The sequence below is a fragment of the Bemisia tabaci genome, chromosome 3, assembly GCF_918797505.1.
Source record: "Bemisia tabaci chromosome 3, PGI_BMITA_v3".
Taxonomy (NCBI): Eukaryota; Metazoa; Arthropoda; class Insecta; order Hemiptera; family Aleyrodidae; genus Bemisia; species Bemisia tabaci.
The window spans coordinates 22,912,820-22,939,904 of NC_092795.1; the positions used below are offsets into that span (position 1 = coordinate 22,912,820).

General features: G+C 42.5%; 1 protein-coding gene across 4 annotated transcripts in view; it reads left to right on the plus strand.

The window, feature by feature from the left end:
- Positions 1-27,085, plus strand: part of LOC109029951 (uncharacterized) — a 95,003-nt gene that overhangs the window by 34,650 nt on the left and 33,268 nt on the right. The window contains exon 1 of one of the 4 annotated variants that reach the window (XM_072298034.1): positions 16,305-16,438. The exons of the other annotated variants lie outside the window; for them this stretch is intronic. The gene's annotated coding sequence lies outside the window, so the exon portion shown is untranslated. Of the gene's footprint in view, positions 1-16,304; positions 16,439-27,085 lie in introns of those variants that run through there. 4 annotated transcript variants of the gene reach the window in all.

Here is a 27,085-nt window from a genome sequence, read left to right on the forward strand (position 1 = left end):
ATTTCCAATACTCCCTCCCCCCCCTTTAAAAAATCGCACTAGAACTGATTAGAATTAACTTTTAAGCTCTTATTCTAAATTTTGGTATTCCCGACTTTTTGATTTCCCTAAAAAATAGTGTAAACTCAGCCCTATTCCACCATCTTGTTTTTTACCTGCGCTGTCACATCAGGACTCTATGATGAATGCGACATAAAATCGAGTCTCCGCTCCTCACAGCAGTCATCGCTCAGTGTGAAAGAGACCTTGGGCAAGCACTCAGACGCGGCTAAACGATCTTCACAGCCACCTGCAGAGACGGTCTACCTGGGTGTCACCTATCGGCGGACCGTGCCAAAAGTCGGAATCGCAATTGCAAACGCACACGACTTCGCATCGCTAAGGACGCAACTACACTCTGCAGTGAACCCTGTGGTCCATTCATTTCAATACTTTCCCGGGCTCATTCCGGTGTGCAGTTAAGCCCTTTTGTCAGCCCGGCGCCGGCTTTTCGTGTTTTTGGCACTCGGCGCCCTTTCGCCGCGACGCGAGCGCCCATAAATACTAATAAACGATCAGATTTTCACCTCGTTCCGTCGCTTCGGATTTATTTCAGTGGGTCCATCACTCACCATTTTTCCCGACCTCGGATTCGAATTATGGTCCCTTCAAATCCGAGATGAAATTGTTCTGTTCGGGGATCTATTTCGGTCGGAAATGAGGCGCAGGCTCTTGTAAAATGGTCGAGACAGGTGTAGGAGATGTCCAATTATGAATCTCACAACACAGTGTATGCTCCGAGCCCGATCATAAAACCCTTTTGACTTTACGAGCTCGTTACATTGTTACTTTTCGTTTCTCATGCCAACGACTTCCTTGCACGAAGCCCTTGATTTTGACTTAAAGTCGTGAGATTCAAAGGAAAGTCGTTGCTCCAGATTGATGGGATCCAAAATGCGTCTGCAATGGAGCTCTAGTGTTTTTGAGGGATTTGCGATTTTAATATTTTTACATGCGTAATTTATGAGAAACATGATGGTGGCACTGGTTTTTGTCTGAAACGAACTCCAAAGCTCACAGAAACCTCTGAAAGATGAGGCCGTAATGGAGGGGATATTCCACGCTATCCTGAAAGTCCTCCAAATAAAGTCAAACCCTCCACGCAAAGATACGGAGAAAATATATTAACAGGGTTGCAGGGCCGGATTTACCTACTTGCCGCCCCCTTCTCTTTCGTTTTGGAACATCAATAAAAACCATCAAGTGAGCATGCCGGAGGGGGAGGGGTGCATAAGACGCGTTTACCTACTCATGTTGGATACATTTTTTGCGAAAGCCCTGTCAACACTACTAGTAAAATTTCACGGAACTTTGCGCGAAAGTTAAATTCTGTAAACCTGTCTCTGTGTGGACAAGGTCCTCCGTTCATGAGAAATGAACCAAAAAATTATGAAAGAACAATCATAAATGTGGTTGAATAATTTTAAATTGTTCCGCCGCCGCTGCGCCTGCGCCGCGTTGATAGCACTGTGTTTGGCGCAATGCGTGAAGTATTCTTGCAGTCTTGTAGGCGCTATGCGTTTCACGCCAACCGCTCCTGACCGCACTGTGTTTGACGCAATGGGTGAAGTATTCATGCAGACTTGTAGGCGCTAATATGTGTTACATGCCGACTGCCGCGCCGCGCCGAGGGCTTGTCCGTTTCTTTTCAAGTCCTCGTCATCATTCCTCTCTGCGTTGAGCTCCAGGCCAAATTGCGTGTTCAGTTCCTCTCTTGACTCGACTAATTAAAGATGCTATCTTTTCTATCACCGAAAAACGAAAAAAATCGAAATTACTCAGGAAAGAGAAATTTTGTCCCTTTTTCTCATCGATATTTTTTTTTTCTGAATCCGATTTTTTTTAAACCTACATTCAAAAAAATTGCAAAATTTGCCGCCCCCTAAATTTGACGCCGTAGGCCGCGGCCCATGTGGCCACCCCCTTAATCCGGCCCTGCAGGTTTGCCGTGATTTCAATTGTGGAGCCCACAAACGCAGTGGCAACCGTGTCAATGTATTTGCATTATGTATAATGTATTTTTATCTTTACATACAGAGTTTGACTTGATATACATGTGGACTTACAGGATACCCCCTCCATTACAGCATTAAGAGTTTGTTTCAGAGAAAACCAGTGGCACAATCGTGTATTTCGCAAAATTTTACATGAAAATCAGTACTTTAATAACAAATTCCTGCCACATGCAAGAGCTCCATTGCCTTCTAATTGGTCATAACTAGTAAATGCTCTAAACAGCATAGCTCTAAAAGGAATTTACTCTTAATGATCATGTTCTCTTTGTGATAAGTAATCCTATTCACAGAGGCAAGCACTGATGACAATGACGGAATATCAGCAGTTGTATCTCTAAAATCTGTTTGATATTAAGCTTGATGACTGATGAGAATAAAATTTACACCCGAATAATGATTTACATTCCCCTCTGAGAAAGTAGTATGCATAGCAAAAAATTATAGAACATCGCAAACCTTGACACGTCCTTTCCTCTCATGGAATTTTACTAAAAAATTATGTTTCATTTAGATACAAAAAAGAGAGGGGAGAGAGTAAGCAAATCAAATACAACTCTTCCTATTCGGTGACTTCTGCTTGCTATGGTATTCGGTAGCAGGGTTAATTATTTTTATCGAGGTATAGCGAGATAGGTTCAGGTGGATCAATCAAAGATGAGTACTTTTGAAGAGGCACTTGACGCGGTTGCAAGTTTAATAAGTTGAAGTGGACACCCGTGTTTGAGTCCCCCGGTCTCGACAAACACTCGAAGCGGTCGCAGGATTGTGAAATCCGATTACTCTAAAGAACTCGTTTTTTATTTAGTGGGTGTCTATGAGAGGTGAGATCGTTAGAGTCTTTGCCAACGTTCATAACCGGTGGCGCGGCGTGCTTGGCGATATATCGATTTATCTGCCGTTTAAGCACATGGAAAAGGATCGATAAACCGGGTGTTAGTAACGAACACCTTAATGATCTATTCTTTACCATGGCTTCAAATGGGGAAATATCGATAAACGATCATTCGCAGGCCTCGCGACTGCTCGTCACGCACCGTCGCCGCGGGAATGTGTCAAACCCAGGCTGACGTGGAAGTGCACGAGAATTGATTTGACCATTTTTGGGGTTTTTTTTATGATCGGGTGGATTTGAATTGGAGTGGGTGTCGTTTATATTTGAAACTTTCTAGAGGTTTGAGTTAACTCGGTCACTCTGACCTTTCGTCATCTGTGCACAGGAAGTTTGCGATGATGTCAGATCTTTTGGTCCGATGTCCGATGAATAATTGTTGAAGTTGTATTACAAATGGGAAAAAGTACGTCTTGGAAAATTATGTCACATCTTGCACATAAATGACAGAAGTTTTTCTTACGGCTGAACCCCGCGGCTCCCAAAGAAAGATTCAGGGAGTTCGAGTACCTTCCTCCGCAACAAGTTACCCAAAGAGGTCATTTTCCTCAGTGAATCCAGGTTTCTCCTTCAAATAAACCTCATGGGAAATTTTCGACTGAAGATCGTCCATTTCCATGTAATATTTCTGGCTGCTTCTCTGAAATTTGTCTGCGGTTCCATTTTGCACGCGCTGCAAAAAAAAAAAAAATTCAATAAAATTCAACTAGTGAATGTCGGAATGGGCGTTTTGCCGGGAAAGTTTCTGCCGATTGGCTTCTCTAAAAAGGTATCATGGAGGTATTATGGAGTTTCCATCAAATATTCTCATCGGGATTTTACACAATGTCCCTACGAGGACCCATGGGGATTCCTGCCCATGGATACACTTAAGGACCTATAGGGCAAAATCCCGATTGGAAACCATGGGATTAATTACGTATAAGACTCCCTGCCCATAAGTTTCTATGGAGACCTAGAGCACCCTCCCGATAAGAGCCCGGAGGCATTGTGGGTCCCCATTCACCATCGTAATTTATTTGAGCTTTATTTTCCGAGAGTAACTTTTATACACTGGGGAAGATAGCAGCGCGGGAAATAACTTGTCTCTTTTCAGATGAGTCCTAGCTTGCCTCTACTGCCGTGCTAAGGAAGAACGCCGTATGAACATTCGAGAGTTGCCGGATTTACTTCGATAAAATGTTTACTTTTGAGAAAAGTTATGAATATTTCTCCTTTAAATTTTTAGAATATCTAGGTGAAATTGTGAACAAAATTATCTGAAAAATTGGGAGGAAAATATTCATAAGTTTACCAGAAAATTCGCGTTTTATGAAAGGAAATTTGGCAACGCCTGAAGGTTCATACGGTGTTTTTCCTTAGCACGGCAGTCTACTCCTATGCACCTCAAGTCTCATTCTTAGACAGACGTTTTCCTTTTCGAAAAGGAGCGATTAAATTCGGCAAGCCTGTGAGCGGATTGGCCGGAGCGTGGGACAGCCGGGCCGGGACATTTCCGTCTGCTGAGATCACCGGCGCGGCGACCGTCGACCGGAGGCCCGCGATAGATCATCCGCGGCCGCGTCTGTCCTCGCGACGATCAAGAACCGCGCACGGACCAGAGTACCCTGGCGGTAGTTACGGTGTTCTGGCTCAGTCTGGCGCGTGCGGATGTGACTAGCCGGCCGCGAAATGCGCGACGAGCGACGTGCCAAAAAGCGAAAAGCGCACAACAACGGGCGACGTGACACAACGGCCCGGCCGATGCGGTGGGAGGGCCGTTTTAGTGGATTTCCTTCCCACGCAGGCGCCGCCGAGCCGCCCGGCTCGATCCGACAACTTCGGATTCGCGAGGATGTTAGGGTTTCCATGCTTTCATCCGGGAACGGCCTGTCTGTAAGTCGCATGATGCATTTTTTCAAACGACCAAAGGTCTGAAGACACGATCATATTGCGATCAAAGTAGACCATTTGATGACCGATGGTCATCATGCAACAGTCCTCTTTGATCAAAATTGGACGGGCCGTCAAATTTTGATCACAATAGAGAGCCACCCTTCATCATTCCTTGCCACACGAAACATTTCTGCAGGGTTTTAATTTGAAAATTAGGCGAAGAAACGATTTTCAGACTGATGACTCCCCACATTTTGATCGTAATTGGTTCGGGAATTCGATCATGTATTGAGGCCTTAGAGATTTCAATTTCGTGGTGGCCAGTGAGAGAGCGTAGCGTACACGAAAAAAAGTTTTAGGGGTATATTCCCATAAAATTTTGGTACTGCCCCATTTTGTTGGACGATGACGAGACCCGCAACTCAAATTGGGGTAACACCGCAACAAATGGATTAGTGACCTAATTTATTCAAGTGCCACCACAATTAATTGAAAAACAAAAATATGCACTGCTGTCTCGCTGAGTATCCATGAAATTTTAACACAAAATCAATGCATAACGAGAGGATTCTATGCTGTTATCTGGATCATATAAAATCAGGAATATAGTATCCATAAACATTATTTTTCATCTGCGTGGACTAGGAGGTTTGGTAAAAAAAAAGAAAAAAAGAAAAAAATGAATGGAGAATACGGTAAACGACAAAGCAGCGGCAAAGTCAGGAAACGTCGCCACGGGCTCTCTACGCCCATGTTCTGGTAAGGGTGCATCTGTCAAGCCCTATCCCCGCATGCGAAAAGTGAGTTTCGGACCCCTATGGACGACACGCGGAAAGCGCACAGTAGAGAGGGTCAACGGATAGGTTGAAAATGATGACAACTTTAAAAGCTTTAAAAGCTTGGCACAACACAAACCGTAGGATTTAAAAGCTTGGCACAACACAAAACGTAGGATTTTCAGAGGTGGTTTAATCGTTTTTGCAAACGCAAATGCTTTTAGGAGCCGGAGCCATCCTTAAATTTTATAAATGTGAGAAAATAAACAACGTAAGAGCCTGCCAAAAAAAGGGATGTTTTCCCCCCTTTTTGGAGGAACTCAAGGATGTTGCTCGAATGTGGCCTTAACCAAACTCTATGATAAGAAAATCTTCCATAGTAAGCTGCGTCGTGTCTCTTTTATGGCGGTGTATGGACTAAAGGTGTTTCTCCAACCGAGAAACTTAAATATATCAGCATTTTTCAATGAACAAACATGTAAACTTTGCACTACTCTATCCCCAAAACGAGCTTTGAACTCAAGCTAAAACTTTTACTGGTAGATTGTCCTATCATAGCGTTTTGTTTAGACAACATAATATTTTGAACGAAACCCTTGAGTTCCCCCACGAAAGAGGCAATTTTTTAAGACGCCCTTTCCTTTAAGAGGCATTTTTTTGACTGTATGGTGAGACGAAATACACAATAAAATGCAGTTCAATTCTAAAATTTCATGTCCAGTCTCTCTCGAAGGCTCGATCCTCTGTGTGACGGTACGCTTAGAGTGATTTCCATACGGACTCGCTTCGGTAAAGTTTCGAAGCTGTTTGTTTACTCGCTGCAGCTTGGATGCGCCTAACCCTAACCTCCCTCCGCGGCCCTCGGTGTGACGTCCCTCAATTTTCACGTGAGCCGTGGGAAACATGTGATCATACGAACGAGAGGCTCATCTAAAAGAGCAGTTACGTGAGAGGAGCGATGAGTTGCGTTTGGCTCCCGATCCCTCCCTGGAGTCCCCGCGACGCGTCAAAATTTGACAGCGCCATGCCAACTTGTCAGGCCGTGGATACACGCCCCCATCCGTCGCAGGGGGCCCCTTTGCCGAATCGGGCTCGGTTTTGCTGGAGAATTCGGGCCGTTTTAGAGAAAATGGATCCTAGTCCGATTGGACTATGGTGGAGGATAGACAGGAACAACGTAACATCCAGATAAAGTCTACAGAGATTTTTAGGTTCATTCCCTCCTTAAAAATTGACTTTATGGAATTTTTTGGACATATTCCCGAGCTCAGCACTGAACAGCACTAAGAACCATACATGTACAATACTGAGAGATTCTCTCTAACTTTCACTCGCCACAAGTTCACAGCAACTTTTTTCCGAAGTATTTCATTTTTTGGGAGCCTTGGCATATCTCTATTTGTCGTAGCACGAAGGACTACACGTGTGTTACAGTTTTTTGTGCCTTTCGATCAATTCGTGAGCCAATGGATTTCTGTATATTTCGTTCATCCCTGTTGCATTCTTAAACCCCTCGGTCCAATCCTTCCTGAACTGAAAATATTCTCTCTGAGTTAGTTTGCGGCACCTTAAGAACACGGGAACCAATCAATACTGGATTATGTGTGTCTTAACTCCCTTTCAAAAGGAGTCGGCGTTTGTTCCACGTGCGAAAGTAATTTTAAACTTGCTGGAAGCTGCAAGCTCACGCAAGATTCACACACAATCCAATCTCACAGAGATAAACACCGCCTGCCGCGGTAAAGAGAAGACCGAAATTGTCCTCGTGAGCCATGCATTTTCCACCTCGACGCTCGCTTGACTCATCCCCGCGCTCTCGCAGGAACCACAGGGTGCAATAAGGGAGGTGCCTATTGTTGCAGGGCGGGTTGACTATGACGGAAACGAGACTGACATCCGGAACACTCGGCGTCAGCTGATACAAGTTGGCTGTTGAGTGTTGAGCAGTTGAGCCGCCGCAGATGGATGCTGAGCAACATGTGAGCGAACGAGGCGGTCGGCCGGGTTGTGGTTTTGTGACAAGTAGATGCGCCACAGCGTTGCTCAATCGCAATGTAAATAAATTGTTTCGGCTCAATGGCGCACAGTGGATTGAGTCAATTAGAGAGGTCGGACATGAAAGTTTTGACTAAAACTACAAAATTTGATGTTTACTTCGTCACATTTTAAATTCCAAGGGGTGCTTTGAAAACAGATGGCACGAGCACTGGAAGAAAAAGTAGGTTGGATCTGGAGTCCAGACTCTTGAAAACAATGACAAGAAAAAGTACTCTTGATTCAATCGGATTTTCGCTAGAATCAAAAAGAAATCTGCTTAAATTAAGAGGCTGGGTTCTCGATTTAAGCTCAACTCCGATTGAATCAAGAGTACTTTTTCTTGTCATTGTTTTCAAGAGTCTGGACTCCAGATCCAACCTACTTTTTCTTCCACTGAGGAAACCAATGAAACAACTTTTACAACCCCAAAGTTTTGTATAAAAAGAGTTATGAGCGTTTAAAGTTTCCAAATTTTGTCCGACCTCTCCGATTGACTCGATCCACTGTGCGGCGCAGGGTAACAAGGTTGTTGCTGGGAAATTCAGAACATTTTACTCTATCGTGAAAAGCCAGAAAATTTTGCAATCAAGCCATTTATTTTCTTGCCCTGTTTAAACTCTCCACTGACTCCGATCCCAATTCTGCGCCCAATTGTTTACGCTCGAAATTGACATTGGACTACGTACAGTAAGGAACTACTATTTATAGCTCATTTTAGAAACAACGTAAATGCAAATAATTTCCACTTTCAAATGGGTGCTTTTATGTACGAGCCAGGAATAGTAGTTCCTTGAGGTCTTTAACTTGCTGACTTTTCAGCGAGGAACTCATTTATTGTAAAATGCAACGCAGTTTTGTATCATAAAAATAACTTGCATGCCCATAATCACTAAAAAGTCCGGACCTTGTAAAATTCCAGGACTCTTTTCACGCTGCAGAGATGGCTGGCGTAATTTTTCATTCGCAGAAAAAATTTGCGTAATTGTCGGAGTAAAAATGAGAGTATATCTTTTTACGGGTATTCAAGGAATTCAAGGAATCTCGATGAAGCATGAAAAAAAGCTGAGATATAAGTTGAAACTTTTGACCCAGGGACTACCGGTTTCCGGGAATTAAATCACATGCATGTTTTTATAGTCATACCTCGGCTGATGAAATCAGCGTTGGTAATTAAGGCATGCAGGTGCAAACTAGAGTAGTATGGTCGTACACGTATGGAGATGGAAATGGTGTAGACGAAATATTTCCCACCAAACCCAAAGCTGAAAGTCTCAATTCTTCCCCCCTTTCTCCAATTTAAATAAAAGTTTCATAAGGGAGCAAAGTGATCGCTGATTTTCGCAATCATGGACATTACCAGCCAATGACAATGTAGTCAAAATGAGAAACAAGGGTATCCCTCAGAGGGAATTTTTTTTTTCGGAATTCAATTGAGAGTGTAATGGTCGAATCTTCCAGTATTCGAGCACTCGTGCTAATGAAATCACGGAAGGAAACCGAATTTGTCTGGAATGTCTGAAACAAATCTGATGAACCGACTCCGAAGTGCAGTTAACTGAAAATAAATAAACTTACTGATAACGGGAAGTGCTTTTTGTGGTAGATTTGTCCAAAGCTAATTGCTAGAGGTATTGAACTATCGACCAAATCTACCGTGCTGAGAAAGAACGCCACACGAACATTTCAGTGTTGCAAAATTCTCTCCAATAGAAAATGTAATTTCAAGAAAATTCACGAATGTTTTCCTTTAAAATTTTCTAGTCCTTTAGAACTGTGCATAAATTGTCTAAAATAAGTCACTTGTTTTCCTTGAAGATATAATTATCTGGCCGGAAAAGTTGGCGAAATTGGAATTTTGTACTGCATTTTTCACTGGAACGTCCGCGAACTGATTAGTGATTATTGAAACTGATGAACAAACCAATAGACAAAGAAGACATAGAGTGCAAACTTTCATACCCCGGTAAAAATTGGCGATAAGAGCTGCGTTTCAAAATACCATAGGAATTCTTATAGCCGGCTGAAAAAGGCTACAGAAAATCATATAGCTGGCTGTAGAATGCGGAGCAAATCATACGGCCGGGCTATACGAAGCGATAAAAAATTATGCAGCCGGGCTATAGTTCCTACCGCCGGGCTTTACACTTTATCTCCTGGCTGTTGCTTTTTCGCCATCGATTATAAAAGGCTATAAGAAATTGTGTAGAAATTCGTGTGCTTTGGAAATCATTAAGTTTGATACGGAACCACCTTAATGTTTACAAAACACACGTTATCTTTTCCTTTAACACATTTTTTTTTCATCAATTAAAACGAGAATAATCCATACAGGATGTGCAAACATTTCAAAATCATGAGTTGAATAACGCTGACTCCGCCAGATTAAATATTAGAGCCTAACACAAAGCGGAGCGCCGACGCACTGGCGCCTACAAACCTAACCGGGATACTTCACGCATTGCGCAACGCGTGAAGTATCCCTGTTAGGTTTGTAGGCGCCAGTGCGCGTTTCGCGCTGGCTGCCCGCCTGCCGCACCGCAACGTGCCACGGCGCTTGGAGCAACTATTTCACACCAGAGGTATTGCAAAGTAACATACGAAACTGAAGGCGCTCTAATATATTAGGAATGGCAGGCATCCGTCTAAAGTACGGAGCTTTCCTCGCAAAATAAATTAAGATACTACGGCCCAAAAAGAGAGCAGTGGTCCAAAAACTCACTAAGTCCTAGCATCCGTAATTAGTGACGGTTAGGATACACTTTATCGCCTGGCTGTGAGTTGCTTAATCGCCATCGGCTATAAAATGCTATAAGAAATTGTGTAGCCGGCTATAGAAGCTATTGGATATCTTACAGCCGGCCGTAGGTCTATGGTATTTTGGAACACAGATTCTACTGCCAATTTTTACCAGGGTATCTTAAATTTTATTGGTTTTAATATCTTAAATGACTCAGTTGTCGGTTTTCGTCGAAACAGGATTTTAAACGTAACTAATGCATCATAGCATGGTGTGTTGCAAAAACTACGGATGGTTCCTACGATGCATACGTTCATAACTCGGTTAATATTGTTCGGATTTTGGATACTTGCCACTGTGTGTCACTTTCGTATTGTGCGGATAACCGGTTTGTATTTTTACGCAGTGATTCATTTCGAGCAGTCATCTTCTGAGAAGTTGGGTACGGGCAAGTTTCAGGCAATTTACAAATTTTGTGGTCCATCGTGGAGAGTCAGTGCCATAACCTTGGCAAGCTCACTTCCGAAACGGTCGATCACTTACGCTGCAAATGACTCATTAAACGCGATGTACTTGCCAAATAAAAGCAGGGTTGCGGGGCATCTGTCTCTACTTCGCTACGCTGAGAAGTCTCTGAATTAGCGAAAAGTACGAAACGATGCTACAAAAATTCATTTTCCACTTTTCTCCTCCAGCATTCTGACAGACGTGTATATGAACAGAGCTTAGGCAGAAAATGCAGATTCCTGATGTAGAAACACACTCATACTCTCACTCTAAGACACAATACCTGTGCCCCACGCCATAATGTGGCATGATAAAGTGAAGTTGAGTTTCTTCATTTCCGCGAACACTGTGTGATGAGATTATTATGAAGCTGATTGTCATGACAACAAGACCAAATTTTAGAGAAATTTCCCTGATAAAAAGTCTACAAAGCAAAAGCTCTTAAGTAATTTCACAGTGGAAAGCTCTATGCTCAATCTTAGACGGCGCTTAACACTTTTTGAATTTTCATTATTCATTTCGTCGTTTCACAGACAAAGAAACGTAACTTCATTCCAAATTTCCAAGGTTACAAAATTGACTCAAACTATTCAATTTAATACGAGAATGTAACTGCACTATGCGAGGGAGAATTTGGTAACATTGCAATGTACTTAAGTTCTTTTGTGAAGGGAACGAGGATTTGAAAGAATCTCTCTGGTGAATTCAATGAGAAAAGGAAAAAGAGGAGGAAAGTTGCACAAAGGCACGTACCACCCGGAACATATTCCGGTGCTTGCAGTCTTCGCTGGTCAGTTTGAGAGCTTACACCAGAGTTCCAATCTCCAGCTAATTCTACGGATTAAGCTCCCGTATTGTCACCCCATTTGGCGCAACTCATGCGGTGTTAATTTTATCTGAGCTCGCAGAGTCCGCACCGCAGCTCAGCGGATTAGACGTAAGCGCGCCTGATTAACCTGAACCTGAACCTGAATCCGTCTCCCATCGAAAAACCTCGCTATGTTCCATTCACTGAAAAAGGGTTAGTTTTGCGCACCGCCTGTGCAATACCCTGTATCGTTCGAGCACAGAGACAATTTATTTTAGAGACCATAAAAGTTACGTCGGGAAGTAAGAGCTCGGATTTACCTAAGAGGACTCATGACCCACGAGTTGAGAAATGGTGTAACGAACCCAACTCTATTTGCAAAAACTCGCCCGGTAAAATGCTCACCCGGAACACGTCCATCAAAATTCGAATCAAAATGTGTCCGCAAATTACGATATCGAACTGCCTGTGATACCTATTTTTTTGTTAGATTCAGGTGAATCCTGACATTCCCTGTGAATTTCACCGTCATGCGAAGTGGTGAACTCCGAAACGTTGAAAAAATCTAAGAAAAGGAAGAGGAAGAGAGAGGAGAAGAGGAAAGGGAAAGAAAGGAAAAGAAGTCGAAGAGAGGATGGAGAAGAAAAAGAGGAAGAAGAGGACTGGCAGGAGAGAGGAGAGAGGAAAGGGTAGGAAAAGAGGAAAGGGGAGGGAGGAAGGGAAAGGTAGGGGAAAAGGAGAGGAAATGGGAAAAGGGGCAGAGAAGGAAAGGAGAAAGGGAAGCGAAAGAAGATGAAGAAGAAGAGGTAGTAGGAAGAAGAGGAAGTAGGAGAAAAAGGAAGAGAAAGGGGAAAGAAGAAGAAGAGAAAAGTGAATGAGGTGCAGAAGAAGAAAAATAGGAGAAGGGAGGTGAGGAAGAAGGATAAGAGGAGGGTTAAGGACAAGGGGAGGAAGAGGGAGGAGAAGAGGGAGAAGCAGAGGAAAATAAATGCAAATGAGAAGGAAAAAGAGCACAAGACACTTAGGAAAACGGAGGAGAAGAGGAAGGAGGAATGAAGAAAAAAGAAGGACAAGAGGAATAGGAAGAAGAGGAGAAATAAAGAAAATCATCTATGAGGTGGGCTTACAGGAATCCAATTGGAAACGAAAACACAAGTTATATTTCCCGATGCGTCTTGATTCCTCCTGTGATCGGTATCCGTTGATGACGGCTATTATCGTGGGACAGTCGGGCATCGTTGCCGTTGTTGTTGTGCGCAGGGGTCGTTGCGTCGGGCCGGGGCTCGGGGGCCGCGCGGAATGGAGTGCGACCTTGTCGGGGGCCCTAAAAGGGCATCGCGGCGGTACCGGTCCTCCTCAGCTACCCGTTCCCGATGCACCCGCCACCGCACCACGACGCCACCGACGACGACGTCGTCGTCACTGAAGCCACAATCCACGTCCCATGTCGCACGCATAGAGTACAATAGAGTCGCAAAGTACTGGATCGCCGATGAAGTCACTTTTCGAGGCTGTTTTGTCCAGTTCTCCGGAGACTAGTGTGCGGCGACTAGCGATGACGCATACGCAGAGACTCGCGCTCAGCGCTCCCCACTCCCGACAGTCCCGACTCGGCTCCGTTCGTCGGCTAGACACACACTGAACCAGCTAAAATAAGTAGGCCGGTAATAAGTCTGAAATTGAGTCCATATATGAATATTATCTCGGAGTAACATACATTAATGGATTCATTATGGCTTTGAATATCTATTTCAAGCAAAATTTGCACAAATTAATACCGATGGAATTAAAAAAAGTCGAAAAAACACAAGCAGTCGCTGATTTCTCCATAAGCCACCGTGTAAAAAAATGCCGGTTGGTTCACACTTGGTATAAGTCAGAAATTAAATTCCTATATGAAGTTTATCCAGGAGTAATATACATCAATGGATTCATTATGACTTTGACTATCTAATTATAGCAAAATTTGCACAAATTAATATCGATGAAATCAAAAAATGTCGAAAAAACACGGACAGTCGTTGCTTTTCCCGTAAGCCGCCGTGATAAGAAATGCCGGTTGGTTCACACTTGGTATAAGTCAGAAATTAAATCCCAATATGAATATTATCCAGGGTAATATACATCAATGGATTCATTATGGCTTTGACTACCTTTAAATAGCAAAATTTGCAAAAATTAATGCTGATTGAATTATGAAATACCTAAAAAACACAAGCAGTTCTTGATTTCTCCATAAGCCGCCGTGTTACAAAATGCCGTTGGGTTCGCAAATGGTTCACTATTTTCGGAGCACACGCGGCTCGGAAACGCCTGTTCATGGATTGGCTTCATCGCCGCTCCAGTACTTTGCGACTCTATTGTACTCTATGGTCGCACGTCACCGAATACTCCGCTCAAATTGGGTTATTCGGTTAGTTACGGAATTTGCCTTCGCCCACTCCGTCACCTCGTCGTGAAACCTCTCGTAAAATTTGCTAGACATTCTAAGCATATTTGGACCGCGTTAAGTAGAAAGGAACCAAGTCACATCAGCTATTGCCAGATTTAACTGGGCAATTCAATTTTTTACGTGAAAACGGTTGTGCGGATTTTTGTGCAAATTTCAGTGAATTTTCTGCATAGTGCGAAGCAAATTTATTCAAATTTTCATAGAAGTCCGTACAGACGTCCTCTTGTAAAATATTTAAGTGCTCAGTTAAATTTGGCAATAGCTAATGTGGCTTGGTTCCTTCCTTCCAAACGCAGTTCATTTTACTTCCGGATTGGATTCAGAATCTGGTCATCCAGATCTGGTTGGAACTATAACACACTGGTAAAAGTTGGCGATAGGAGCTGCGTTTCAAAATACCATAGGAGTTCTTATAGCCGACTGAAAAAGGCGATAGCAATTCATTGTATAGCTGGCTGTAGAAAGTGGAAAAAATCATACGGCCGCGCTACACGAAGCGATAAAAAATTATACAGCCGGGCTATAGTTCCTATCGCCGGGCTTTACACTTTATCGCCTGGCTGTTGCTTTTTCGCCATCGGCTATAAGAAATTGTCTAGAAATTCGTGTGCTTTGTAAATCCTTAAGTTTATACGGAATCACCTTAATATTTACAAAACGCACATTATATTTTCCTTTACAACATATTTTTTTCATCAATTAAAATGAGAATAATCCATACAGAGTGTGCAAACATTTCAAAGTCGTGAGTTGAAAAACGCTGCCTCCACGAGATTAAATATTAGAGCCTAACACAAAGCGGAGCGGCGGCGCACTGGCGCCTACAAACCTAACAGGGATACTTCACACATTGCGCAATACGTGAAGTATCCCTGTTAGGTTTGTAGGCGCCAGTGCGCGTTTCGCGCTGGCTTCCCGCCCGCCGCGCTGCGCCGCAGCGTACCACGGCGCTTGAAGCAACTATTTCACCCCAGAGGTATTGCACAGTATCGTACGAAATTGAAGGCGCTCCAGCATATTAGGAATGGCAGGCATCCATCAAAAGTACGGGCTTTTCTCGCAAAATAAATCAAGATACTACGGCCCAAAAGAGAGCAGTGGTCCAAAAACTCACTAAGTCCTAGCATCCGTAATTACTAACGTTTAGCATACACTTTATCGCCAGGCTGTTGCTTAATCGCCAGCGGCTATAAAAAGCTATAAGAAATTGTGTTGCCGGCTGTAGAAGCTATTGGAAATCTTACAGCCGGCTGTAGGTCTATGGTATTTTGAAACACAGATTCTACTGCCAATTTTTACCAGGGCAACCATGAAGAAAACAAGGAGGTGGCCGTATTTCGGGTATCTTGGATTTTGTCGATGGCGTAGGTCGGTATGCACGGTTTTCATCCATAATTTTTCTTTGAAATGGTGTCTTTTATGGATAAAAGTATTTTTATATAAAGTGTTTGAAATTATAATTTGAGTTGACCTAAGCGAAAGAACAAAAATTGGCGTTGCGGCCTGTTTTTAATACTTCAAATTGCGGATTTTGTTTGAATATCGACGCCACATTGTACCAACCTACGTCATGGGGTGTAAACAAAACAAACAAAATAAGATGCGACCACCTAGATTTTTTTCTCTTTGCATAAAAAACGCCTCGAGCGCAAACATTTTGAGCCAATCAGATTGAGGGAAGACAGGAAGAGTTGATCCAAAAATAAGGTGTTTTCAATCCATGAGCATTCCATTGAACCACCTCAACAGGAAGGTCAAGAAATTCAGATCGGATCAGTGGCTCTCTCTATTTCCGGTTGCCGTGGATCGGATTGCGAATGCAATTATTCCTGGATCCGATCAAATATAATTTACCTTTAGTGCGCCCGACATTAATGGTCGCATTTCAATGTTTCTTCATAGAAGCACCCTTACACTGTTTGACTAACTTGACAGTTGTAACTATGTTTAGAGTCTTAAAGCCGCACGTCGTGATCAAAGAACAATTCAGGTTTGACGAGCTCCAGTCACTGACTAGCGTCAGTGGTGCTGGAAGTAGTTGATCCAACTTTGTCGCCTCCAGAAAGTGCATTCATTGCCCAAGTTTCGCTCGTGAGTGGTCAACTAGGAAACGCGCTCCCAACCGGCAGAAGTGAGGTTAGTTTATGGTGTTGCCGCACCTGTTACCGCCTCGTTCGGCGAGAATTACATCAGTGCGTAACGTAACGTGCGCGTTCGATCGATTGCGGAGGTTCTCGTGTCTATGATAATGCCTTTGGTTAAATATTCCATTAGTACTCGAATGAATTGATTAGCTTTAGCAGGTAAAAGGCGTTCATTACATTTGTATTTGCTTACATCCCATCGACGGTATTTTCTCACGGTCTTACTAACCTAGCCTAATTAAACGTATAATCGTATTCATAGTCGTTCCAGCAGCCTCTTTCCGCAAAGGGATGCTCATTATGATTTGCATTGTGATTAAGGAGGCCTGCTTTAACATGTCATGACAACAAATTGAATTTTTACGAGCCTTGCAAGGAATCACAACAAAACGTAGTATACTCCTCTAGTTTTGTGGTCTCCATCCTATACGTCACTGCCTGCGCGAGGCGGATCCAGCATTTGCAACACCGATTTTCTCCATTTAGACTAGTCTAATATCGATTCTGCCGTGCCTAACTACCAGTCGATACATTTCATGGTTTAATGAGAAACGTGTTTGAATGTTGCTGAAGTCCTCCCCGTAAAATATTTACTTTTTAGAATATGCACGAATGTTTTTCCTTGAAACTATAAGAAATTTTAGTTCAAATTGCGCCTCAGGTTATCTGTGAAATCTGAAGGAAACTACGCAAAAGTTTTATAGATAACCTGCATTTCGACGAAGGAAATTGGGTGAGGTCCGAAAGCTCATACGATGTTGTTTCTTAGCACGGCAGTATTTTGTCATGCTATTGAAAATTGTATTACGAACATTCTGAACCCCTAAATTGCTTCTTATGAAATATTTATTCTGGAGGAACGGTATGAATATTTGTATTTGAAATTAGCAGATATTTTAGATTAAATTGTGAATATGATTCTGTAAAAAAATCCAAGAATAATATGCATTCATTCTTGAGGAAATTAGATTTTTATGGAAAGAGATTTAACAACGTTGCAAGGCTCCAACGTTGTTCCTTCATAGCGTGACAGAAATTGTTCATATGTATAACTTCTTGCTTTTAGGATTAATGTCCTTATATCACAGAGGCGACGGGATTCCGCACAAAAAATCCACCTAAATCCGGATAAAATACCGTCTTTGACAGCATGCAGATGACTTCATATCAGCCACGAGATTTATTGCAGAATCTTGTTGAACGGGATCGGACATCAACTTGCAACTGGAGTCGCGCCAAAGAAGTGCAGAGCTCTTTAAAAAAGTTCAAAACTCAGTCGAACTTCCGAAGAATAAAGCGTGAAATTTATCCGTCTTTCCTCTCCGGCAAATAATTCCTCCTATTTAATGTGAGTAAGATGGAGAGCGATCTTTCCCAAAATCGAGAGAAACTTTCAGTTTGTTACTAGGAATCCTGGAGGGCGGCCAGTTAGGGTTTTACCCAGTGCTCATTGTCGTCACGGAAGAAACGAACATTAAAAACTGGCTACGTAGAAGCTCATTGTGACCGTCCGTAATAAGTAGGTACTTGGCAGGTTTCAGCACTATCTTACAATTTTAAACCAGACGGCACACTTACGACTCGATGTTTCAGCTCGATTTGCTGTTTCGAGTACCGGTTATTTTTTACAAATTAGACGGATCATTGAGCCGTTTATATCGTTACACAGTGATAACTTTTCAGTTTGTTTTTCTCTCTAAGTAGGAATTTTTCCCAAATTCGTTTCTGAGAGTCCTTTAAGAGATTCCACTCTAGAGAAACAGAAAAATGTGATGGTTACTCTCCTGACAGCAACAGTCTGGAGGGTTCACGCTATCCCCACCCCCGCTCGTCCGGAGAGTAAGGGAGACAATGAGAGGAAAGAAAGATGAAGGATCGGAGGAAATAAGATGGGAGGGCGCTTATTTTTGATAAGTAGTCATTACGAAAGTGACTCAAACTGATTATTATATTTTAGAAAATTAGAAAATGTCGACAATTTTCTGGAAGTAACCCTCGTCACCCCCTTTTGACAGCCCCCCTCCCTGTTTGAAGTATCTGCATCCGCCTATGGGCAAGGTGAGGATTAAAGCATCTTAAGATAAGTCACCTCATCAAAACCTTACGCAGAATAAAATACTTTGTTATAAAAAAAAAGGTCAAAATCGACTGCTCGCTGATTGTTGAGATTGATAGACAAAGCGATAGTCAAAGAAGAAATAGGGAGCAAGGAGTGATCCTGTTGGTTGAAATGGGTAGTTCTTATAGACTAAGGGGCTGAATGGTGGACAAACTTCAGGGTCCCTCGTGGGGTACCGTTAGTAAGTCTATTACCTACCTCCCTTGTCTGTTGCAACCACTCGCTTCCGCCAATAGGAATCCTCATTTTTGTTTGTTTATTCCCAATGTTTAACCGATAAATTCATCAATCAATGAGATAGCACAGAAACGTAATCACAGAGTAATTTAACAGATAACTATGATGTCTATACTTTGATAGCTGCTGGAAATCGCGTTGCATGTCACACCAATAGGATCCCTCCATGTCCATATATTTCTCTTCTTTGTCCACAACTTTGTCTATCAATTTCAACCATCAGCCAGCTGATGTGTAAACAATTCGTAGTTTACATGCAGATAAAGTAAATCCGAACAAATTTTTTGGGCTTTCACCGTGAGGTGCAAGTTCGGCCGGCGCAGGGACGCGGCTCGGCGGAAGATTGACAGCCGGAACCGATGGCGTCGACGTGAGGCGGGGGCGTCGCGGCGCCATGCGGGAGTGCGTGCACCGCGCGGCGTGCGCTGCGGCTGCGGTCGGGCCGGCGCGGTGTCCTTGACTCAAAAAACGCAGTCTGTCATATGGCGCGAGACGAAAGCCCAACGAAAGACGCGGCTATTTCTGTAACTGGGTGATTCAACCGATTCACACGCGACGCGCAACAGTCATCGGTTCCCCCGGGACGCTGATTTATAACCGGGCATCGGTGAGCAGAGGGAAATTACGTTGCGGTGATAGCAGGTACAAATGGAGACACACAGCTCTAGGCTCCTGGTCACGGGCGAAACTTCCTACTTGTGGTTACAGCCCCCCCCCCCTTTTTTTAAGGAGTAACCTAAGGAAGTTCTGAAATGCATTTCAGTTGTTAGTTCCTCTCCTGTGTGTTGCGCCTTGAGACAAGAGACCCTCCACTGACGTATTTGCGACGGATGGAAGCTTTAACTCTCGGTGATTCAACACTTCCTTAAGGACAATTAAAAAGGAGCAACAGTCATCACTCTTTTTCGACTGTTGACCTACCTACTTGGTGGATGATGAGCTTCGGGTGACGTCATGAGCCTAATAAGTTTCCCAAACTTCGGTTTGTTTACAAAACGGAACTGCCGACGCGGTATCAACCACCAACCATGTAGGTAGGTCAACAGTTTAATGCTGAAGTCCTGAAAGTAAAAGCTTCCACCATTGTCAAGATACTAGTGGAGGGTCTTTTTGACAGAAACACGTCCAATTTTACATTGGTTACGAGAGCCCGGTCACAAAACACACAATAATCCACGTGAGTCTAATCGCGCTCTCCACCGGTTTTGGCGGGCTTCTTAATCAAACATTGTTCATTTCCAACCCTTCATTGTTCAAAGTGTAAACAATTTACTGTAGCTGAGCCAAAGCGTCAAGATTGAGATTGCCATATTTTCATATCGCATAGACTGTCACGGCAACGTTTGTTTGTGATCGGACGTAAGTACGAAGACCATTGTGTTTTCATAAGCGGGAGGTTTGAATTTACGCGTCAAGAAACATTAAATATCTTGGTAAGGAGTCAATTTCAGTAATTTTCATTGCGCAAATTGTGTTCTGCGTTAAATTTTGGTTGAGAAATATGTATCCGAATGCTTGACTTCGTACCTTGTCCATTGGTCCACTCTCTCACATTTTATTCTTTTTAAAGACGAAAAACAAAATTCCGCTTTGAAATTTTGCGTGTATATTCTGCAGTCATATAACGGAAGTCCAAAAAAATCGGCAAGGCGATATGTTGTTCAGTTTTTGGCCGAAAAAATAAAACATTAGCGAAACTGATTTCGCGAAAAATAAAGTTAAGCTGATTCCGGTTGAATTCGTCCAATTAATCGCCCGAAAACACCAGAGGAGACTAGCCCTCACTCAATGAGCCTTGGAGAAGTACAGTAGGCGAGCATATTCCTTGCAAACGAAGCACACGAGATCTGCTTGATATTTTTCCCGAGTAGAGGATTTCGTAAGCGCTCTTCGTCTGCCCACTGTCCTCCTCTCAGTGATCTCAGTGTGTAATCACCGATCAAAAGCTGGACAGTGATACTTCCATAACCGCCGAAGTTTAAATTGGCTCCATACCACGTGGGTGCTCAATGTTATGTTGTCGCTTCGAGCGTTCCCGGCGCGGCACACGAGCAGAAAAAATATTTGAGCGGTTTTAAAACAGAGGGAACTATTCTTACTGTGACGTAAACCCAGTCATGCATGTATTCTAGAGGGTCTCAGGGCTTAAGGCACAATGAAGATAGCTCTTTTCGGCTCAACTCCGTCCATTTCAGAGAGCAACATCCAAGCATTGTCAACGCGCAAGTTCTTATTCAATTTCGCGGATCAACACAAGCTCCATCAGCATGATAATTGACGAGCGAATATCTGGGTACTCGTATATTTATTTCACCCAAAGATATCTTAAAAAATGTTGTCATAAAAAGGAAATGACGACGTGGCACACGAGCCAGTGCCAGTAGGGATACGAATGTCAGTTCTTGGTGATGCACCCTGTCATCGCTGAAGCGTTTTGTCACCGATTTCCATTCCCCAGCTTGATGTCTAAATCCGTTCCAAAGCTATGATATGCCCTGTCTGAGACGGGACGCTTCACTGCCTCAAATTGATCACTCACTTCCTTTCAAACGAGTAAAAGAACAGGTGAATGAATGCTAAAACTTGACTGCGAGATTTCTGGAAACATATATCTAAAGAAGTTCCGAGCTCATGTTACTCTCTAACTTGTTTTTAGCGCATTGAAGAATATGGGTCAAAAGTACCAACATTGATTTTTTAAAAAAAATGACCGAATACTTTAATGAAAACCCTTGATACCCTAAAACATAGAATTGTCACTTAACCTTGTGTTTTTTATTTAATATTCTGAAAGTCCAGGTGAGTAAATTACACGTGGTGATTTGCTGCGTATTTTTGGAGCCATAGATATTGGATGGACAATAAATATTATGAATGAGATTTGATTCTTTGATTCTGAAGGTACAGTTTCGACTTTCCTAAATTGCATTGATATATGATGAGGAATAGAAATACGTTGACGGAATCCGTAGAAACCCGTGCTCGCTTCTGATTGGTGACGGATGGCATCATTCGGTTCGGTGCGAAACTGGGGCGTTTTAAACTTGCGGAAAAGATCCGCTTTTTGAACTTCGTATTTTTCGCTTTTTAAGTAATTTTCTCTTGTTCTGCATTGTTTCTGTGCGTAATTCGTCCTCAGTAAAATGTATCTCCAAGTCAAAATTCGTTCATAGATTAGTGACCCCTTGCGCGGAACATCCAAGAAAAACATACCTGGATCCTGAAAAAGAGTCGTATTTTGTTTGGAGGCAACACTCGCAACATGCTGGGAAAACAAGCAACAATCGCGTTTTATTAGAAGTTGTTTTGTGTTGTGGGAGCGGAGCTTATTTTCGCGCGCCAAATTTGGGAACCCCTACAGCAACATTGTTGTACAACAACTGGAACGTTCTCAGAGGCAAGTCGCTTTTATGATGTTGCCCAGGACAATGCTGTTTTCTAACCTAAAATTGGAATTCGCTTTCTCATTGGCTGTTCAGAATCACGCAAAAGAAACAAGACAAAAAAAAACAGAAACAATTTGTTGTTTCGAACAAAATACGACTAAGGTTCGATCCTCATCAGAGTAAATTCGGCAACACTCGGATGTCCAACTCCGTTTTTCCTTCGGACGGCATCATAGGCACGGCCACTTCTACTCACGAGAGTGAGCCGATTTAATTATCGCCGTCGCATTATCCGATTAAAATAATTAAAACGCGACGGAATGAAGCACAGGTTGCACGGGGGAAGGAGCCACAGCGGGGAGAGGGGGGCGCCAAAACGAGAGTAAAACTTGCGTCGGGATGCGTCCTAGAACTTGAGGATCTTGCCAACAAAAACAACGCAAATACGCGCCTCGGTATTATTAGCAAAGCCATCCCCCTCCCCCCGGGTGGCAGAGGCCCCGCCCTCTCCAGCGGATGTTTAGCCGAGCGAGCGCAAAGTAATTAATAATAAGGTTGTATGAATTGGGAGTTAATCCTCGCGAAGTAATTAAAATCGGCCGATACTCAAGTGGCGCTTCGTCGAGGGGCGCGAGCGACGGAGAAAAACATAATGTCCGGATGTGCTACGACCCTTGGAGAAAAACTTGCGACTTGGAGCAGATTAAATTAAACCAGACGCGGCCGACATTTCAGAAGGGAAATAGCAGAATAATGTAATGTTCACTTAGATTTTTATTAGACTCCATCGGATTGAAGTTTCTCCAGTGCATACCTCGGAAATCATATACGTACACGTGTATTTAGGCTTGTTAAGTTACATATTTACCGACGTATTGCATATTATGAGAATACGAATGGTACGTGCCGGAAGAAAGGTGAGTGAGCATAAAATGCGTAACTCGTGTTGGGCACATTTTTTGTGAAAGCCGTGTCAACACTAGCAAAATTTCACGGAACTTTGCGCGAAAGTTAAGTTCCGTAAACTTATCTCTATGTAGACAAGGCCTTCCATGTATAAGAAATGAACGAAAATGTTATGAAAGAGCAAACATAAATGTAGTTTAATAATTTTAACTTCTGCCGCCGCGCTGACCGCACTACGTTTTGCGCAATGCATGAAGTATTCCTACAGTCTTGTAGGCGCTATGCGTTTCACACTGACGCGCGACGGCTGCTGACCGCACTGTGTTTGACGCAGTGCGTGAAGTATTCATGCACTCTTGTAGGCGCTAATGTGTGTTACATGCCGACCGCCGTGCCGAGGGCTTCTTCTTTCCATTTCAAGTCCTCTCGTCATCATTGCTGTCTGCGCCACGCCACCCCAGGCCAAATTGCTTGTTTGTTTTCTCTCTTAACTTGACAAATGAAAGGTGCTGTCTCTTGTATCACCGAAATACGACAAAATTAGAAATTACTATACTCTCTAGGGATGAGAGGTTTTTTCGCCTTTTCTCGTTTTCTGAATCCGATTTTTTTTAAATCTATATTTTAAAATATTACAAAATTTGTCGCCATGGGCATTGGCCGCGGCCCATGTGGCCACACCCTAATTCCGGCCCTGCTACAATTCATGCTCAGCACACACCGAAGAAAAGTTGAAGTTAATTTTACATTCTAGACGTAATCAAAGTGTGTAAGAACTTTTAAAATGCTGAATTGTCCGCCACAGCAGTTAGTTTTACACCATGACGTTGCTTTGGTAACTGCTTTAGCGGGTAATTCAGCATTTCATAAGTTCTCTCACACTCTTTTTACATCCAGAATGTTAAATGGATTACATTTTGCAAGAAGGAACCACTACCTTTGGCTCTCCCATAAAAGCACATATCTGCGTAGGGAAACCAATAGCATGTATGTTGTTTATGAAATGGGCCAGAAATCGTGGTTCCTTATTGCAAAATGTAATCCAAATCAACTTCACTTTTTTTTTCGGTGCATCGTGATATCTAAACTGAAGCCCAAAACATACGCACATCCTATACGTCTGTATGGAGCCATATTCGTGCCTAGGAGTTAAAATCGACGCCAAATAAGTTTACCTATTTCAAGACTGCGATGGAAGATCGTCTGACGTCACTTTTACACGTAAAGCAAATGGAAGAATCAAAATTTCGGATCTTCTGTCGCAGTCTAATAGTGTGCGTAAACTTGCGTGGGCGTGGATTCTGGAAAACGCTCTGCCATTTTGGAGTCTCGCGGTAAAGCCTGTCTTTAGCGCCTCACCCTAGGGTGCGGGCCGTGGGTGAAGTTGTGAGGGCCTGGACACTGGACAGTCAAAACGCCTTCGCTTTCGTGCGTATGCAACGCGGACATCTGTAGAGTTCGAATAGTTGTATCCGGGAGTTAAAATGCTTGTACAGCTTCGTCGCATTGGACACTAACTGAGAGCGCTTTGCTTTGTTTCTCCTACACCGTAACTTATTTCCAGCGCTGCCTATTATGCGGATGAAGTATACATTATTACTGCTTATTAACGCGACATTGTCTATTTTCCGAATAATACTCTGGTTATTTAAATGTATCACAACTTGCCCGTCCTAAATGTGGACTGCGTTTGATCCAAGAAAGTCGAATGCGGCAAAGCCGTTTCATGGTCACTTCAGCAAAAATTTGAGCGTGCATCTTAACATATTTTAACTTGTTTGCTGAAGAGTTTGAAAAAGTCAGAAGTTCATGCAGTCAGAAATTTAAAACAACCTATGGTTAATACATAGCCCGATGCGAAAAGACCCAAAGTCTGTAGCAAATATTTCTTACATTACTGATTGCATCAGGATCATCAAATCGGAGCACAAGAGGTCTAAGTTCATAAAAAAAACAAATCAATGATGAAGTATTTTAAAGAAGCCGGTGTAAAGTTCTTGCAAAAAATCCTAGGTATAATACCTGGTTTTGAAATATACCGATCCATATGGGTGTAATGTTGTAACAGTCCAATTCTTTCCGGTATCTAGATATAAAAATTCCCACCGAAGACGGCTCAGATCAACTTGCACCTGAATATTTTGCCAAGTTTGATTCTCTGTTCGTACCGATGGATGAATGGCATCTGTCCGTTTGTTGCGTGTGTTTTTTTTTTTTCCTGTAAATTTTCCATGTTCCCAATTTCCCCTCTCCCTCACGGAGGCACAGGGCAAAAGGGGAAATATTGAAAGTATCGGCCTACTTGGCTGATATCCTCCGAGTGGTGCACTTCAACGTCAACGAACTGTAAATCGAATGGACGGGCAACCGGGAAAAAACTCGGATACACGGCAGCGTTGTCAGTCACTGAAAATTTTGGCGGGAAAACAAGAGTGAGATGAAACAAAAGCTGGAAAAATAATACTGACTGATCTTCGTGTCAGTGTGGGGTAGTCGTTGTCGTTGCCACTTTTGTCTGTCGATTAAGCTCTTCCCTGCTACTGTGTTTTTTTTTGTTTTTTTTTTTAAGCATTGCATGTCAAAAGTGGAACTGAAGAATCCTAAGAATCATGACTGTGGGCTCTCAAAATTTCCGCGTTTATTGTCATCTTCTTGATGAATCTCGATAATTATTTTTAAGCGAAGAGATATTTTGAAATTTCGGAGCTTGACTTCTTATTTTCATCGAAAATACTTTGGTTTTTCTCCATAAAAAAATGAACTTTACGGGTAAGTTTGCAACATATCAAAACACTTTATTCGACAATTTAAGCTCGATTTTTCATGTGTCATCTTTTGAAACGGAATAATTTGGAGATACGTTCATTCTAAACAGCTTTTGTTTCAATTTTTTGTGGTTTATGGTTCTTTTTGTTGTATTTTTCTGAACTAGAATTGTAGGCGAATAGAATGGATTTTCCTTGTAAATGACCAAAATTAAAATAAAAATTGTAGTAAGTCTGAGATGCTGATCGTAATATTAATTTTAGTCAATTCTTATTTTAATCTCAATTTCATTTTAAAATAATTATCAATTCAGTCAATTATAAAAGAATAAAAAATAACCGAAAAAACATACAGTCATGTTGCCAAGTGTACACAACTTGGACTTACAAGATTCAACGGATCTCAAATGAATTCTGAAAGTCCGTAATTTGTGACTTCTGATTGTCGATGTCGACTATGCAGCCACTGAAAAAATATATATTTTTTTTCACGGACGTGCCCCTCGCAAAGATGATCTTTAGAATTGAATGTCATTTTCAAAATTCAAATTCATTGCGGATGTAGTAGAGACTTCACAGCGGGACTATAATGCATTCATACATACCTCGCGATGTGACAACCTGAGTGGGAAATGTTATTTCGAGCAGTGACCCTATTCCGGCCGGCAAATGGGTCAGACTCCACGAAATCCGTCAGAATCATCTGGTCCGCTAAAATTAGCCTTCATTTTCTTGTTACGTCTCTGTTAATTCTTTACCTTCAATTTGCGCGGGCTCTTTCTGCGTTTCCGAAAACCCGTTTGTTATCCGAAACATAACACAGTTTTGAACTACTCGACCCAACTGAACCAATTAGAGTAAATGCTTGTCACGCGTAAATGTTTCATTCACAGATGCACTAAAAGGACTATTACGCAAATGGTCCTTGCTCATTACGTGATCCATTGGGATGACGAAGAGTATCCTATTTCGGTGTAAATTTGTAGGAGTAATTTTTTGGGTTCCTTCACTAAATATGAGGATTGGTAGAATTTACCATTCCTTCACGCTGTATTTCACACAGACTGAATTTATAGTCAATTCTGCCAGAGGAAAGGTACACACACATACTGGTACTGGTACTGGGGATTACCACATACTGGTACAATCGACTCTGGCAGAATCGACTTGAAGATTGGCAGAATTTACCATTCCTTCACGCTGTGCAAAATACAGTGTGAAGGAATGGTAAATTCTACCAATCTTTTTTTCAGTGTTTTTGATCAGGTTTGAGCATAAAAGCCGAAAAAACTTTGAAAATATCATCCTTCTATCCGCGAGGGTCAGCCTAGTGTTAACTCTCTCATTAATCATCTCTTAATGGACATTTTTTTATGAAAATGAACATTTTTCC